The sequence below is a fragment of the Ursus arctos genome, unplaced genomic scaffold, assembly GCF_023065955.2.
Source record: "Ursus arctos isolate Adak ecotype North America unplaced genomic scaffold, UrsArc2.0 scaffold_16, whole genome shotgun sequence".
NCBI lineage: Eukaryota > Metazoa > Chordata > Mammalia > Carnivora > Ursidae > Ursus > Ursus arctos.
Window position 1 is genome coordinate 62,848,798 of NW_026622830.1, and position 15,667 is coordinate 62,864,464.

Below are 15,667 nucleotides of genomic sequence, written 5' to 3' on the forward strand. Positions count from 1 at the left end.
CATTGACTTTGAAATAAAATTATCAAAAGAAAGAACGCAAGGTCAAATATATACGTGATGATTGAACTTGTGGTATCTCTCATTGGTGTGGGTCTTGTAGGGCTGCCCGAATGAGAAAGACCAAGGAATTCTATGTGGATAAAAGTGTGCTGTACACAGGGAGTGTTTTATTCCATCATTTGACCTCTCTCTCTGAAGGGAAAATAGAGTGGTGACTGGAGCTTGGTTCTGATTGGAAGGCCTGGGAGGTCAGTGAATCGAAAGAGCAGTGTTCATGCTTACATGGTTCTCAGTGCCCAGTGAGCGAAGTTTGGACGCTTGGACTCGGAAGCATTGGTGTTCAGGGAGGATGTTGTCCGAGTTTGCAGCACATCGAGACACTTGGCTGGTCTGCCTAATTGGGCCAGTTTCTGCCTTTCTAAGGGCAGCTTGAAAGTGGCTTGTAAACCTAGGACATTTGTGGAGTGTTCTGCATGGGACCACTGTGTGGGCCAGTGTAGACACAACCCAGGGAATTCCAGAGCTAATGATGAGCACGTTTGTGAGGCTGGAGTTTGCTTCTCTGTGAGAAGGATTGAGCTGGAGTGGAAAGAAGTCTCTGGGTCTTAGGACTCACTGAGCGGATCCAAGCCTGGCAGGGTGCTGAGATCAGATGTCTGTTTCCCAGGATTTTGGCCAGAGGGATATTTGGGCTCTGGGCAGCATCTCTGCTCAGGTTTCTTGGATGAGCACCTCAGGGAAGAGGAGTGAATGTGTGTGCTCACCTGTCATCGAGGAAGGTTTCTGGTTTCAGGTTTCGTGTACAGGTGAATTCCTCATATGGCTCCCTTACCTGATGGTGTTCAGGGTGCAGGAGGTGGATGGACCCCCTCGTCCCGGGCATCCTGGCTGTGTAAGAGTCCTGGGGCACCTTTTCCCCTGGACTTTGGACCAGGAAATTGGGAGCAGTAGGTGATGAAGCCATCAGTTGATGCCTCAGTTTCTTCCCTGCCAAGATGAACTGGAGATTAAAATAAGTGCTATGGAAATATAAAGGAGGAGACAGGACTGGGGGTGCTGAAGGGAAGGTGGGGATGGTGTTTGGTATTCACATAGGGGTCAGGTGGTACTTCACTAGGAGGGTGATGCTTGAGTCAAGATCTAGGGAAGGTCAGTGATATCACATGAAGAGCATTCTAAACAGAATGGAAAGCATGTGCAAAGGCCCCAGGGAAGGAGCATACCAGGTGCATCCATGAGCTACAAGATGGCCCTGTGACCACAGGCGACAGCTTAGGACTTGCATCATCAAGGTGACAGAGTGACAGAAAGCCATAGCAGGGCTGTGACCCCATGGGACCCTGTTTCACTGGGTCATCCTGGCTGCAGGGTTGAGAACAGATGACAGAGGGTTGAGGTTGGGCAAGGGAGGTCAATGATGACTCTTTTCCAGGAACTCAGGCAAGAGATGGGCTCCAGTGTGGTCCAGACAGGCGGCCTTGAAAGGAGTGGTGAGTCCTACGGTGGGTACGTCTTGAAGATGGAGCTCACAGGATTTGCCGACAGCTTAGATATTGAGGATGGGAGAAAGGAGGAACTGGGGTAGCTCCCAGCTGTTGTGGGTTGTCCTGAGCGAGGGGAAGGAGAAGGTATCTGGGGGTAGGAGGTAGTCTGCGTTCGGCATGCTGAGGAAGGTGCCTTTCTGGGTGGATCTGCTGAGGTTTGTTTCCAGGAGAAGCTTTCACATCTCCTCCCTCAGCAACGGTGAAGTATAAGTATTCCCCATTTTTTAAAAGTTCATGGGAAGACACTTGGCTTTTTGGAAAGATCTCCGTTATCACCTGGTTTCACTAATGGGAAGAAACCTGAAGAGGATGTTCCTTATGAAAATAGTTGAACGGTGAGCTTTGCATTCAGCATCTGTTTGGGGAGAAGCACGACAGACGCAGTGTGCACCGTAACCAGCTCCTTCCTGTAAACCGCTCTCCGTGTCCAGCCACCAGCGCTTTGAATTCTGTTTGTGAGCATCTGCTGTGCTTTCTCTCCATTTATTTTCGGCATCCATTAGGAATTGTGTCCTGGGTCCTGAGAAATGCCAACAATAAGTAAATTTAGGAGTCTGAGCATGGTCACTAATTTTTCCATATTAATTAATGGTCATTCCTTCTTTACACCCTTTCTGCTCTGAAAGGTTTCCTAGGAGTACTGTACTTTCAAAGAGCTGGGGAACCTGTACCCCATCCTGCGGGGTTCACTTTAGTCTCCATGCTGCACAGAACATTCCATGGCTGTCGGATTTTAACACACAAACCTGTATCTTTGACCACCTTCACCCTTCCCATCCTCCTCTGAATCAGGCACCCACAAATCTATTCTCCATATCTATGTGTTCAGTAATTTCTTTCCCCATGTTGTATGTACATGTGAGCATCTGTAATTGCCTTTCTGTGTCTGAGTTCTTCAGGAGGGAGCCCCATCAGTCATCTGATAGAGCACTTTCATGGATCCCCTGTGAGGCAAGGATGATGCCCGGCCTTGGAGGGGGTCCACAGGTCCGCCCTCAGGATCCATGTCTCCCACTCCAGCCTTTTCAGAATGGACCTCTCACACCAAATCTAGGGTTAGGGGTAAGGCATAGGAGAATGAGAGTTCCAATAGGGTGGATGTGTCCAGAATTTCCACGGTGGGGGCGGGGATTGATGGCATGGGTTGGGGTGAGTGTGAAGCAGTGGGTTTGTGCCCATGAGCCAGTGAATGTGGGGGATCGAGGGAATCAAGTACAGAAGTAATTAGGATTTCTCCCCCTCGACCTCCTTTCTGGAGTCCCAAATAAAACGGTTTCGCTTTGGGTGGCATACTGAGGCCTTAGGTATGACTCAGGCTTCTTCATCTCCGTATCTTTGGAGGCAGACCTCTGGGAGTGGACTACTCAGAATCCAACCTATGATTACTGTCATGGAGGGGAGGATGGAAAGCCCGATTGACCGGCTCTAAACAACCTGACCTGGGGGCTGAGGAGAGTGCCAGTGTCACGGATGAGGGCCTAGAGTTCCGCTGAAAGTGGAGATTTGCTGGGCTTAGGTCAGGTGTTCACTTAGGTTTCTTCTCGCAAAACTTTCTGGAGTCCCAAATGGCATATTTTAGTTCTGTGTGGCAGGCTACTGCCTAACATTGCTCAGTGGTACCTGATCCCTGTGCTTTGGAGTCAGGCGTATGGGAATAAACCTAACAGACCCCAAACTAGAATTAAGGCATGGGTCTAGGGGCATGGCCCTAAAGATCAGCCAGCAGATGCGACCTTCCAGGGGCCAAGAGTAGGGCATGATTTGGGTTGCATCTGAAACACAGCAGTTGCAGGCAGGGGGGCTTTGAATGTGGGGTTCGTTGGGTTTGGAACAGCTGGGAATTCATAACTTCTGCTCTGCATTCCTTCTGTGGGTCCAAATGGCACAGTTTCCATCTGCATGGCATGCTGATTTGCAGGTATGACTCAGGTTTCCCCGGTCGCTGTGTGTTTGCCTCCTGGAAAGACCTCTTGGAAGCCAACGGAACATTTGGCTTAGGGCTCAGGAGCCTGGGAGGGACCATCTCCTGGTTTTGAGCTCACCATTGCTGTGTCCTGATTTGAGTAGGTGGGTTGTGGAGAAGGGAAGGCTCAGGGTTTTGGTCCAAGGGGACCCTGAATGCGGGAGCCAGCTAGAATTGATTCAGTGGGATATGCAGATTTTTCAGCCCCCGAATACCTCTGCATCCCAGATGGTACGTTTTCTTTCTGTGTGGCATGCTGAGGCCTCAGATAGGGCTCAGGTTTCCCAAATCCCTATCTTTGTGCCATCTCTCTAGGAGTGGACCCCTGAGTACCCAAGCTATGGTGAGTGTCACGCCCTAGGAGGCTGCAAAGCCCAATCGACTGGCTCTGCCACCCTGTTGAGGCTCAGGAGAGTGGGCTGGAGAGACTGTCGGCACAGTGTTTAGGGGTCAGGAATCCACTGGAAGTGATTTTCTCTTTGCTTTGGTCAGGTGTTCCCTGAGGTTTCTCCTTCTCAGAGTGCTTTCTGGAGTCCCAGATGACAACCTTTCCTTCTGTGTGGCAGGCTTTGTGTCCTGACATTGCTCAGCAGTCCCCATTCCCTGGTCCTTGGAGCTAGATGTCTCGGAATGGACCTCACACTACTCAACGTGTAGTAAGGGCACGGGTCTAGGTGTATGGCTGTTCAGATGAGCCATCCGATGTGAGATTCCAGGGGCCTAAGAGGAGGGTGTGCTTTGGGTTGAATGTCAGACACAGGAGTTGCCCACAGGGGGTCTGTGGAAGTGGTGTCTCGCTGGGATTGGATCAGGTAGGCATTCTTATTTCTCTTCCTCTGCAGGTCCAAATGGTACGGTTTCCCTCTCTGTGGCATGCTGATTCACCAATGTGGCTCAGGTTTCCCCAGTCCCTGTGTGTTTGGTGCTTGGCTCCTGGAATGGTCTCTGGGAACCCAACGGAGCATTTGGCTTAGGGCTCAGGAGCATGGGAAAGACCATATCTTGGTTTTGAACTCAGCATTGCCGTGTCCTGATTTGAGTAGGTGGGTTGTGGAGAAAGGAAGGCTCAGGGTTTTCATCCAAGGGTCTCCTGAATGCGGGAGCTGGACGGGATTGACTGTGTGGGATATGCAGATTTCTCCTGCTCCTAATAGCCTCTAGAGTCCCAGATGGCACTCTTTCTTTCTGTGTGGCATGCTTTGGCCCCAATCGGGCTCAGGCTTCCCCAATACCTATATCTTTGTGCTGTGTCTCTAGGAGTGAAACCCTGAGAACCCAACCTAATGTTAATGTCAGGCCCTAGGAGGATGGAAATCTCAATCGGCTGGCTCTGCGACCCTATCGGGGCTGAGGAGAGTGGGTTGGGGAGACTGTCGGCACAGTGTTTAGGGGCCAGGAATCTGCTGGAATTGGTTTCGTCTGGGCTTGGGTCAGGTGTTCCCTGAGGTTTCCCCATCTCAGAGTGCTTTCTGGAGTCCCAAATGGCAGCCATGTATAGTGTTGTGTCTTTCCTTGTATAGTGTTGTGTCTCAGAGATAAGTGTTTTTCATTTTCATCAGGCGTCCGTGACCAATTTGATGAATGCTTCCATATTCATGAATGATGATATTATGGGTAAGTGGGTTCCTGTACAATGTTCTTTCTTACCTATAAGTTTATGGCACTTTGGTTAGGTTGCTGCAATCACTTATGATAGGGAGTCCACATTAACCAAATATATTGTATGTTGTAAGATGGTTCCTGTACACTGTTGTTTCTCAGTTATATGTTCGGAGGACTTACCCAATGGAACCATAACCACCTTGATTCATGCTTCCATCTTCAGAAGGCTGATGTGATTTGAAGGGCATTATCCTCACACCATTGTTTCTTAGCTATAAGTATGGGAAAATTTCCCTAGGCCTACACACACAATGTTGAATAGGCATCAGTATTGATTAGGCTGATGTTAGTTGAAGGTGTTTTCCTGTACACGGTGGTTCATTACCAATAAGGATGGGGAATAGTCCTCAAGATTCAAGAAACTGTTCATTAATGCTTCCATATTCATGAAAGATGCTGTTAATTGTTAATGCTATTCTGTAAAGTGGTGTTGTCAAGGGATAGGTATGTGGTCCTTTTCTTCTGATTCTACCTCCTCCTTGGTTCATGTTTCCATATTCGTGAATGGTGATGTTCATTGTAAGGGGTTCTATCCTCTACACGGTTTTTTCTTAGATATATGTATGCGGTTTGGTGATTCATACACACCCTATTTTCTGAAGGATTGTATAATCATGAGGGTGATTTTAGCTGAGGGCAGTCCCTATACACTGTTGTTTCTTACAGATATGTACTTAGACCTTTCCTAAAGCTTCGACAACCACTTTGAGTCATGCTTCCCTATTTCTAATCAGTGATATTATTGGTAGACATTATCCTGACACTGTTGTTTCCTAGAGAGAAGGGTGTGGTCATTTTCCTAGGACTGCAACACAATTTTGCGAAGGGATCCCTATGCAGGAGGTTGCTTTAATTGGAGGACGGTTCAAAGACACTGCTATCTATTACGTACAAGAATGGGGCACAAATTTCATGTTTCAAGACCACTATGGTAAAATCTTCCTTACTCTTGAAAGATGATGTTCATTGGTCTTTCCTTGTATAGTGTTGCGTCTCAGAGATAAGTTTTTGGCACTCTTGTCAGGCTTCCACAACCATTTTGGTTAATGCTTCCATATTCATGAATTTTGATATTAGGGCTAAGTGGGTTCCCGTACACTGTTGTTTCTTACAGATAAGTTTATGGCCTTTTCATTACATTGCCACAACCATTTACGATAAGGATGCCACATTAACCAAAGATATTGTACGTTGTAAGATGGCTCCTGTACACTGTTGTTTCTCAGCTTTATGTTCGTAGGCCTTACCAGAGGGTACCCTAGTGACCTTGACCGATGCTTTCGTCTTTAGGAAGGCTGATGTGACTTGAAAGGCATTATCCTGACACTGTTGTTTCTTAGCTATAATTATGTGGACCTTTCCCTAGGCGTACACACCCAATCTTGAATAGGGATCAGTGTTGAGGAGGCTGATATTAGTTGAAGGTGTTTTCCTGTATACGGTGGTATATTACCAAAAGGTTGGGGCACGGTCCTCAAGATTTACAAACTTTTCATTAGGGGCGCCTGGGTAGCACAGCGGTTAAGCGTCTGCCTTCGGCTCTGGGCGTGATCCTGGCGTTATGGGATCGAGCCCCACATCAGGCTCCTCTGCTATGAGCCTGCTTCTTCCTCTCCCACTCCCCCTACTTGTGTTCCCTCTCTCGCTGGTTGTCTCTATCTCTGTCAAATAAATAAATAAAATCTTTAAAAAATAAAAATAAAAAATAAAAACTTTTCATTAATGTTTCCATATTCATGAAAGATGATGTTAATTGTTAATGCTATTCTCTAAAGTGGTATTGTCTTGGGATATGTATGTGGTCCTTTCCCTCTAATTCCACCTCCACCTTGGATCATATTTCCATATGCGTGAATGCTGATATCCATTGTAAGGGGTTCTTTCCTGTACACTGTTGTTTCTTAGATATATGTATGCGTGCCTTTGGTGATTCATAACCCCCTATTTTCTTTTTTTTAGTGTTTTTTAAATTATTTTATGTTAGTCACCATACAGTATATCCCTTGTTTTTGATGTAAATTTCAATGATTCATTAGTTGCGTATAACACCCAGTGCACCATACAATACGTACCCTCCTTAATGCCCATCACCAGCCTCTCCCATTCCCTCACCCCTCACCCCTCTGAAACAATCAGTTTCTATCTCAGAGTCCATTATCTGCCATGCTTTATTCCCCCTTCTCATTACCCCCCTTTTTATCCCTTTCTTCTCTTACCGATCTTCCTAGTTCTTATGCTCCATAATTGAGAGAAAAAATATGATAATTGTCTTTCTCTGCTTGACTTATTTCACTTAGCATTACCTCCTCCAGTACCGTCCATGTTGCAGCAAATGTTGAGAAATCATTGGTCTTTCCTTGTATACTGTTGTGTCTCAGAGATAAGTTTTTGGCACTTTCGTAAGGCTCCACGACCACGTTGGTGAATGCTTCCATACTCATTATTAATGATGTCAGGGCTAAGTGGGTTCCCGTACACTGTTGTTTCTTACAGATAAATTTTTGGCATTGTAGTTATGTTGCCAGAACCACTTACAAAAAATTGTACGTTGTAATATATTTCCTGTACACTGTGGTTTCTCAGGTATATTTCAGTAGGCTTTTCCTAATGGTACTATAACCACCTAGATTCCTGCTTCCATCTTCAGGAAGGCTGATGTAACTTGAAGGGCATTATCCTGACACCGTTGTTTCTTAGCTATAAGTATGTGGACCTTTACCTAGGCCTACAGGGCCAAAATTGAATCGGGATCAGTGTTGAGGAGGCTGATGTGAGTTGAAGGTGTCTTCCTGTACACAGTGGTTCATTAGCAATAAGGATTGGGCAGAGTCCCCGAGATTCCAGAACCTTTTCATTAATTCTTCCTTACTTGTGAAGGATTATGTTCATTGGTCTTTCCTTGTATAGTGTTGTGTCTCAGAGATAAGTGTTTGGCACTTTAGTCAGGCTTTCACGTCCAATTTGGTTACTGCTTCCATATTCACGAAGGATGATGTTAGGGCTGAGCGGGTTCCTGTACACTGTTGTTTCATATAAAAAAGCTTAAGGATTTTCTTTACGATGCCACAACCACTTACGATAGAGATTCCACATTAACCAAAGATACTGTATGTTGTAAGAGGGTTCCTGTACACTGTTTTTTCTCAGCTTTATGTTCGAAGGCCTTTCCTAACGGTACCATAACCACTTTGATTCCTCCTTCCATCTTCAGGAAGTCTGATGTGACTTGAAGGGAATTATGCTGACACCGTTGTTTCTTATCTCTAAGTATGTGGACATTTCCCTAGGCCAACACACCCAGTGTTGAGTTGGGATCACTATTGAGGAGGTTGATATGAGTTGAAGGTGTTTTCCTGTACACGGTGGTTTATTACCTAAAGGATGGGGCAAAGTCTTTGTAATTCCAGAACCTTTTCATTCATGCTTCCATAATCATGAAAGATGGTGTTCATTGGTGTTTCCTTGTATAGTGTTGTCTCTCAGAGATACGTGTTTTGCACTTTCGTAGGCTTCCACGACCATTTTCGTTAATGCTTCCATGTTCATGAATGATGGTGTTAGGGCTAATTTGTTCTTGTACACTGTTGTTTCTTACAGATTAGTTTATGGCATGTTCTTTACGTTGCCACAACCACTTACGATAGGAATTCTACACTGAGCAAAGATACTGTACGTTATTTGTTATTTTTTTACTTTAATTTCTGCCAGATTTGGTCTCATTTCTGCCCTTAGAGATTCTATATTATCATCAATATTTTCGTTAATACTTTTTCAAGTCTACACACCATCTTCACCTTTGTTACTCTGAATTCCATTTCTGATAATTTGGTTATGTCCATATCCATTAGTTCTGTGGCAGAAGCCACAGACTCATTTTCTTTTCTTTGCTGGGGTGGATTTCTCCTTCTAGACATTCTAATGAGAAGTTGTGGGTTTGTCCAGAGCCCAAATTATTGACTGGGACCCAGGCCATGAGCCCTTGTTTTATGGGGATCTTAGGGATGTGGGCTTCTTGATTTTTCAGCCTGCCTTCTGGGGGAGGGGCCTGCCAAACCGATATTAAGGTTAACCCTGTTTGGGTATAGTCTCCGTGTCCCCTGCAAGGGGGGATGGGGATGGGCACAGAGTAATTCGGTATTTCCAGGCTTTTGTTCTCCGGCGGCTTTCCCTGGTGTTTTGCTGTGCCTCTTCTGAGAGCCAGAGCAGCAGTGGCCAAATTTCATCCTCTGTCTCAGAGGGATTGCGGACAGTTCTCCACTGATGTTCTGGCCACTTTAACTCTGTTTCTGTTGGTGCTGCTCAACCCTGCACTGTCCGGGATGTGAGCCCCACACCTGGCATCCCAGCTCTCACCTACAGGGCCAGTGTGTCTCTGTCCTTTGTGTTTCTAACACCGCCAGCCACCAGCGGCCCCTGAATGCTCCAGGAGCATTATGTGTCTCTTTCTTACACACTTTTGCACATGCTTCCGTTTTCATGACAGAGGACTGTGAGATGCCAGATGGTTTCTCTACGGTGTTCCTTCGTTGATTCAGTATATGGCACTTTCCTTATGTTTTCTTAGGCACCTGTACAAATGGTTTCATCTTCACCACCGAAGACGTGACTTCAAAGATGGCTTTGGTACAATGTTCTTTCCTAAGATTGGTTCACGTCCCTTTCCTTATGCTTTTATTCCCAATCAGACACATGCTTCCATCATCATGACAGTTTATGGGACTTGGAAAACCCTTTCCATACCCTCTTCTTCCTGAGATTACGTCTATGGCTGTTTCCTTAAGTTTCAACACACGTATTGGTAAACCCTGGTGTTTTCACTGATCAACGTTGCCTTGTCTCTACAAAAACATGGTTCACTGAATTGACTGATGGCACTTTCCTTTCGTTTTCACACAACCTTTTTGAAGGGCTTTCCTCCTCATGACTGATGTGAGTTGAGAGATGCTTTCTGTGTAGTGTTCTTACGTCGTTAAATGAAGGGCATTATCTTGATGCTTGCAGACACCGTTTGGCACAATGCTCCCACTTCATGACACCAGATGTGAGGTGCAAGATGCTTTCACATAGAGTGTTCTCTCCTTGAGTAAAGTAGGTGACCCTTTCCCTATGCATTCGTAGACACTTTTTTTTTTATAATGATTTTTTATTATATTATGTTAGTCACCATACAGTACATCCCCGGTTTTCGATGTAAGGCTCAATGATTCATTAGTTGTGTATAACACCCAGTGCACCATGCAATATGTGCCCTCCTTACTACCCATCACCGGCATATCCCATTCCCCCACACCCTCCCCTCTGAAGTCCTCAGTTTGTTTCTCATAGTCCATAGTCTCTCATGTTTCATTCCCCCTTCTGATTACCCCCCCTTTCTTTATCCCTTTCTTCCCCTACTGATCATTCTAGTTCTTATGTTCCATAGATGAGAGAAATCATATGATAGTTGTCTTTCTCTGCTTGACTTATTTCACTTAGCATTAGCTCCTCCAGTGCCGTCCATGTTGTAGCAAATGTTGAGAACTCGTTCTTTCTGATAGCTGAGTAATATTCCATTGTATATATGGACCACAACTTCTTAATCCAGTCATCTGTTGAAGGGCATCTCGGCTCCTTCCACGATTTAGCTATTGTGGACATTGCTGCTGTGAACATTGGGGTGCATATGGCCCTTCTCTTCACCACGTCTGTATCTTTGGGGTAAACACCCAGTAGTGCAATGGCTGGATCATAAGGTAGCTCGATTTTTAACTTTTTAAGGGACCTCCACACTGTTTTCCAGAGTGGCTGTACCAACTTGCATTCCCACCAACAATGTAGGAGGGATCCCGTTTCTCCACATCCCCTCCAACAATTGTTGTTTCTTGCCTTGTCTATTTTTGCCATTCTAACTGGCGTAAGGTGGTATCTCAGTGAAGTTTTGATTTGAATTTCCTTGATGGCTAATGATTTTGAACATTTTTTCATGTGTCTGTTAGCCATTTGTATGTCTTCACTGGAAAAGTGTCAGTTCATATCTTCTGCCAATTTTATGATGTTTATTTGTTTCTCACGTATTGAGTTTGAGAACTTCTTTGTAGATCTTGGATACCTGTCTTTTCTCTGTAGTATCATTTGCAAATGTATTCTCCCATTCCGTGGGCTGCCTCTTTGGTTTTTTGTTTCCTTGGCTGTGCAACAGTTTTTATATTGATGAAATCCCACAAGTTCATTTTATCTTTTGTCTCTCTTGCCTTTGGAGATGTGTCATAAAAAAGGTTGCTGTGGCTGATGTCATAGAGGTTGCTGCCTATGCTCTTCTCTCGGATTTTGATGGATTTCTGTCTCACATTGAGGTCTTTCATCCATTTAGAGTTTCTCTTTGTGTATGGTGTTAGGGAGTGGTCACATTTCATTCTTTTGCATGTAGCTGTCCAATTTCCCCAGCACCATGTATTGAAGAGACTGTCTTTTTTCCACTGGATGTTGTTTCCTGCTTTGTCAAAAATCAGTTGCCCAGATTCGAGGGCCCATTTCTGGGTTCTCTATTCTGTTCCATTGGTCTATGTGTCTGCTTTTGTGCCAGTACCATGCTGTCTTTGTGATCACAGCTTTGTAGTACAGCTTGAAATCTGGCATTGTGATGCCTCCAGCTTTGTTTTTCCTTTTCAACAATTCCTTGGCGATTCGGGGCCTTTTCTGGTTCCATACAAATTTAAGGGCTGTGTTTTCGAGTTCTTTGTAAAATCTCATCGGTATTTTGATCGGGATAGCATTGAAAGTGTAGATTGCTCTGGGTAGCATGGACATTTTAACTATGTTAATTCTTCCGATCCATGAGCATGGAGTATTTTTCCATCTCTTTGTGTCTTCCTCTATGTCTTTCAAAAGTGATTTATAGTTTCTAGAATATAGGTCCTTTACGTCTCTGGTTAATTCCTAGGTAACATATGGTTTTTGGTGCTATTGTAAATGGGCTGGATTCCCTAATTTCTCTTTCTTCAGTCTCATTATTCGTGTATAGAAATGCAACTGATTTCTGAGCATTGATTTTCTATCCCACCCCATTACTGAATTGCTCTATAACTTCTCATATTTTGCGCGTGTATTCTATTGGGTTTTCCATATAGAGTATCATGTCATCTGTGAAGAGAGACATTTTGACTTCTTTGCTGATTTGGATACCTTTTATCCCTTTTTGTTGTCTGCTGTTGCAAGGACTTCTAGTACTATGTTGAATAATAGTGGTGAGAGTGGGCATCCTTGTTGAGTTCCTGATCTTAAGGGAAAGGCTTCCAGCTTTTCCCCATTGAGAATATTTTCTGTAGCCTTTCCATAGATGGCTTTTATGAGATTGAGAAATGAACCCTCTATTCCTACACTCTGAAGGGTTTTAATCAGGAAAGGATGCTGTATTTTGTCAAATGTTTTTTCTGGATCAGTTGAAGGGATCATATGGTTCCTGAGTCTTTTCTTGTTGATATGATGTATCACGCTGATCGATTTGCAAATATTGAACCACGCTTTCATCCCAGGGATGAATCCCACTTGTTCATGATGGATAATCGTTTTAATGTACTGTTGGATTCTATTAGCCAGAATCTGGTTGAGGATTTTGGCATCTATATTCATTAGGGAAATTGGTCTGTAATTCTTCTTTTTGAGGGGGTCTTTGCCTGTTTTGCGGATCAAGGTAATATTGGCCTCATAGAATGAGTTTGGTAGCTTTCCTTCTGTTTCTATTTTTTGAAATAGCTTTAGGAGAATAGGTATTATTTCTTCTTTGAATGATTGGTAGAATTCCCCAGGAAAACCGTCCGGGCCTGGAGTTTTGTTATTTGGAAGGTTGTTTATCACTGGCTCAATCTATTCACTGGCTTGGATGGCTATGTATTTCCCCATTAGGACTGCCTTTGCAGTATCCCATAGGTTTTGGACCATTGTGTTTTCATTCCCCTTGGTCTCCATAAATTGTTTAAATATATTTTTGATTTCCTGGTTCATTGGGTCATTCCTGAGCAGGATGGTTCTTAGTTTCCAAGTGTTTGAGTTTTTTTCCAAAATCTTCCTTGTTTTTGAGTTCCAATTTCAGAGTGTTGTGCTCTGAGAATATGCACGGGATAATTTCAATCTTTTGGTATCAGTTGAGACCTGATTTGTGTCCCAGAACATGGTCTAATCTTGAGAATGTTCCATGGGCATTAGAATAGAATGAGTATTTCTTTGGTTCTGGGGTACAGTGTTCTATATATATCTATGAGGTCTATCTCATCTAGCATGGCATTCAAAGCTCTTGTTTCTATGTTGGTTTTCTGCTCCGGTGCTCTGTCTGTTGCTGATAGTGGAGTGTTGAGGTTCCTACTATTAATGTATTTTTATCTATATATCTCTTTATTCCGGTTAAGAGTTGGCTTGTGTATCTTGCTGCTCCCCTGTTGGGGGCATATATATTTATAATTGTCATATCCACTTGTTGGATACATCCTTTAAGAATAATATAGTGCCCTTATGTGTCTCTAACCATAGTCTTTAGTTTCAAATCCAATGTGTCTGACATGAGAATTGCTACCCCAGCTTTCTTTTCAGGTCCATTGGCGTGAAAGATGGTATTCCATCCTTTTAGTCTGAATGTATCTTTAGGTTCAAAATGAGTGTTTGTAGACAGCAAATGGATGGGTCATGTCTTTTTATCCAATCAGCAACCCTGTGGTGTTTTATGGGAGCATTTAGGCCATTTACATTGAGAAGGATTATTGAGAGATGTGATTTTAATGATGCCATATTGCCAGTAAAGTCTTTGTTTCCATAGATTGTGACTTTATGTTCTGTATCACTCTTGGGGCCTTTTTACTTTTATAGAACCCCCCCCCCTTAATATCTCCTGTAGGGCTGGTTTTGTGGTTAAAAAAATTGGTCAATGACCACGATTCTGGAAGGTCTTTATTTCTCCATGAATTCTGAATGACAGCCTTGCTGGATAAAGGATCCTTGGCTGCATGTTTTTCTCTGAAAGAGATTTAAAAATGCCCCCCAACCCTTTATCTCATTCCAGGTCTGTGGAGAGAGGTCAGACGTAATTCTGATATCTTTGCCTTGGTACGTGAGAAACTTCTTTGCCCTGGCCGCTTTCAATACTGTATCCTTGCATCTAATATTTGCGAAATGCACTATGACGTGACGTGGCGTGGGTTTGTCGTGGTTGAGCTTGGAAGGGGTCCTCTCTGCCTCTTGGACACGAATGTTTGTTTCCCTTGCTAGATTAGGGAAGTTTTCAGCTACAATTTGTTCAAATATCTCTTCTAGACCTCTGTTTTTCTCTACGTCCTCAGGAATGCCGATGATTCTGACACTGGAACGTTTTATTGAGTCAGTCATTTCCCGTAACCTACATTCCTGTGTGTGGATTTTTTTTGAGTCCAGATTCTCTTTTAGCTTTTTCCTCTACTGACCCATTTTCCAATTCGCTGATACGTCCTTCTGCCTCATTCACCCTGGCCAACAGAGCCTCTAGTTTTGACTGCATTTGGCTCCTAGAATTTTTAATTTCTGCCAGATTCGCTCACATTTCTGCCCTTAGAGATTCTATGTTCTCATTAACAATTTTGTCAATATTTTTTTCAAGTCTACAAATCATCTTGACCATTGTTACTCTGAATTCCATTTCTGATAATTTGGTTATATCCATATCCATAAGTTCTGTGGCAGAGGCCACAAACTCATTGTCTTTTCTTTGCTGGGGGGGGGGGGGGGACTTCTCCTCATCATTCAGATGAGGAGAGGTTGTGGTGTTGTCCAGAGCCCAAATTATTGACCACGACCCAGGCCGTGCGCCCTTGTTTTATAGGCATCTTAGGTATGGGGGCTTCTTGATTTTTCAGCCTGCCTTCTGAGGTAGGGGCCTGCCGTGCCGATACTTGGGCAACCCTGTTTGGGTAGAGTCTCTGTGTACCCTGCGAAGGGGGATGGGGGTGGGCACACTGTGAGCCGGTCTTTCCAGGCTTCTTTTCTCTGGCAGCTTTCCCTGGTGGTTTGCTGTGCTTCTTCTGAGAGTCAGAGCAGCAGTGGCCGAATCTCAGCCTGTCTCAGAACAGATGGATTGCGGACCATTCTCCACTGATGTTCTGGCCACTTTAACTCTGTTTCTGTTGGTGCTGCTCAACCCTGCACTGTCCAGGATGTGAGCCCCACACCTGGCTTCCCAGCTCTCACCTACAGGGCCAGTGTCTCTCTGTCTGTGTTTCTAACACCGCCAGCCGCCCCTGCATGCTCCAGGAGCTTTATGTGTCTCTTTCTTACACACATTTGCACAAGCTTCCGTTTTCATGACAGAGGACTGTGAGATGCCAGATGGTTTCTCTACGGTGTTCCTTCGTAGATTCAGTACATGGCACTTTCCTTATGTTTTCTTAGGCACTTGTACAAACGGTTTCATCTTCAAGACTGAAGACGTGACTTCAAAGATGGCTTCGGTACAATGTTCTTTCCTAAAGTTGGTTCACCTCCCTTTACTTATGCTTTTATT

The 15,667-nt window shown here is 44.4% G+C and overlaps 1 long non-coding RNA gene across 2 annotated transcripts in view; it reads left to right on the forward strand.

Moving 5' to 3' along the window:
- Positions 1 to 15,667, forward strand: part of LOC130543802 (uncharacterized) — a 48,566-nt gene that overhangs the window by 20,576 nt on the left and 12,323 nt on the right. Inside the window, exon 7 of one of the 2 annotated variants that reach the window (XR_008959427.1) lies at positions 1,433 to 11,886. The exons of the other annotated variant lie outside the window; for it this stretch is intronic. This is a non-coding gene — a long non-coding RNA (uncharacterized LOC130543802). Of the gene's footprint in view, positions 1 to 1,432; positions 11,887 to 15,667 lie in introns of those variants that run through there. 2 annotated transcript variants of the gene reach the window in all.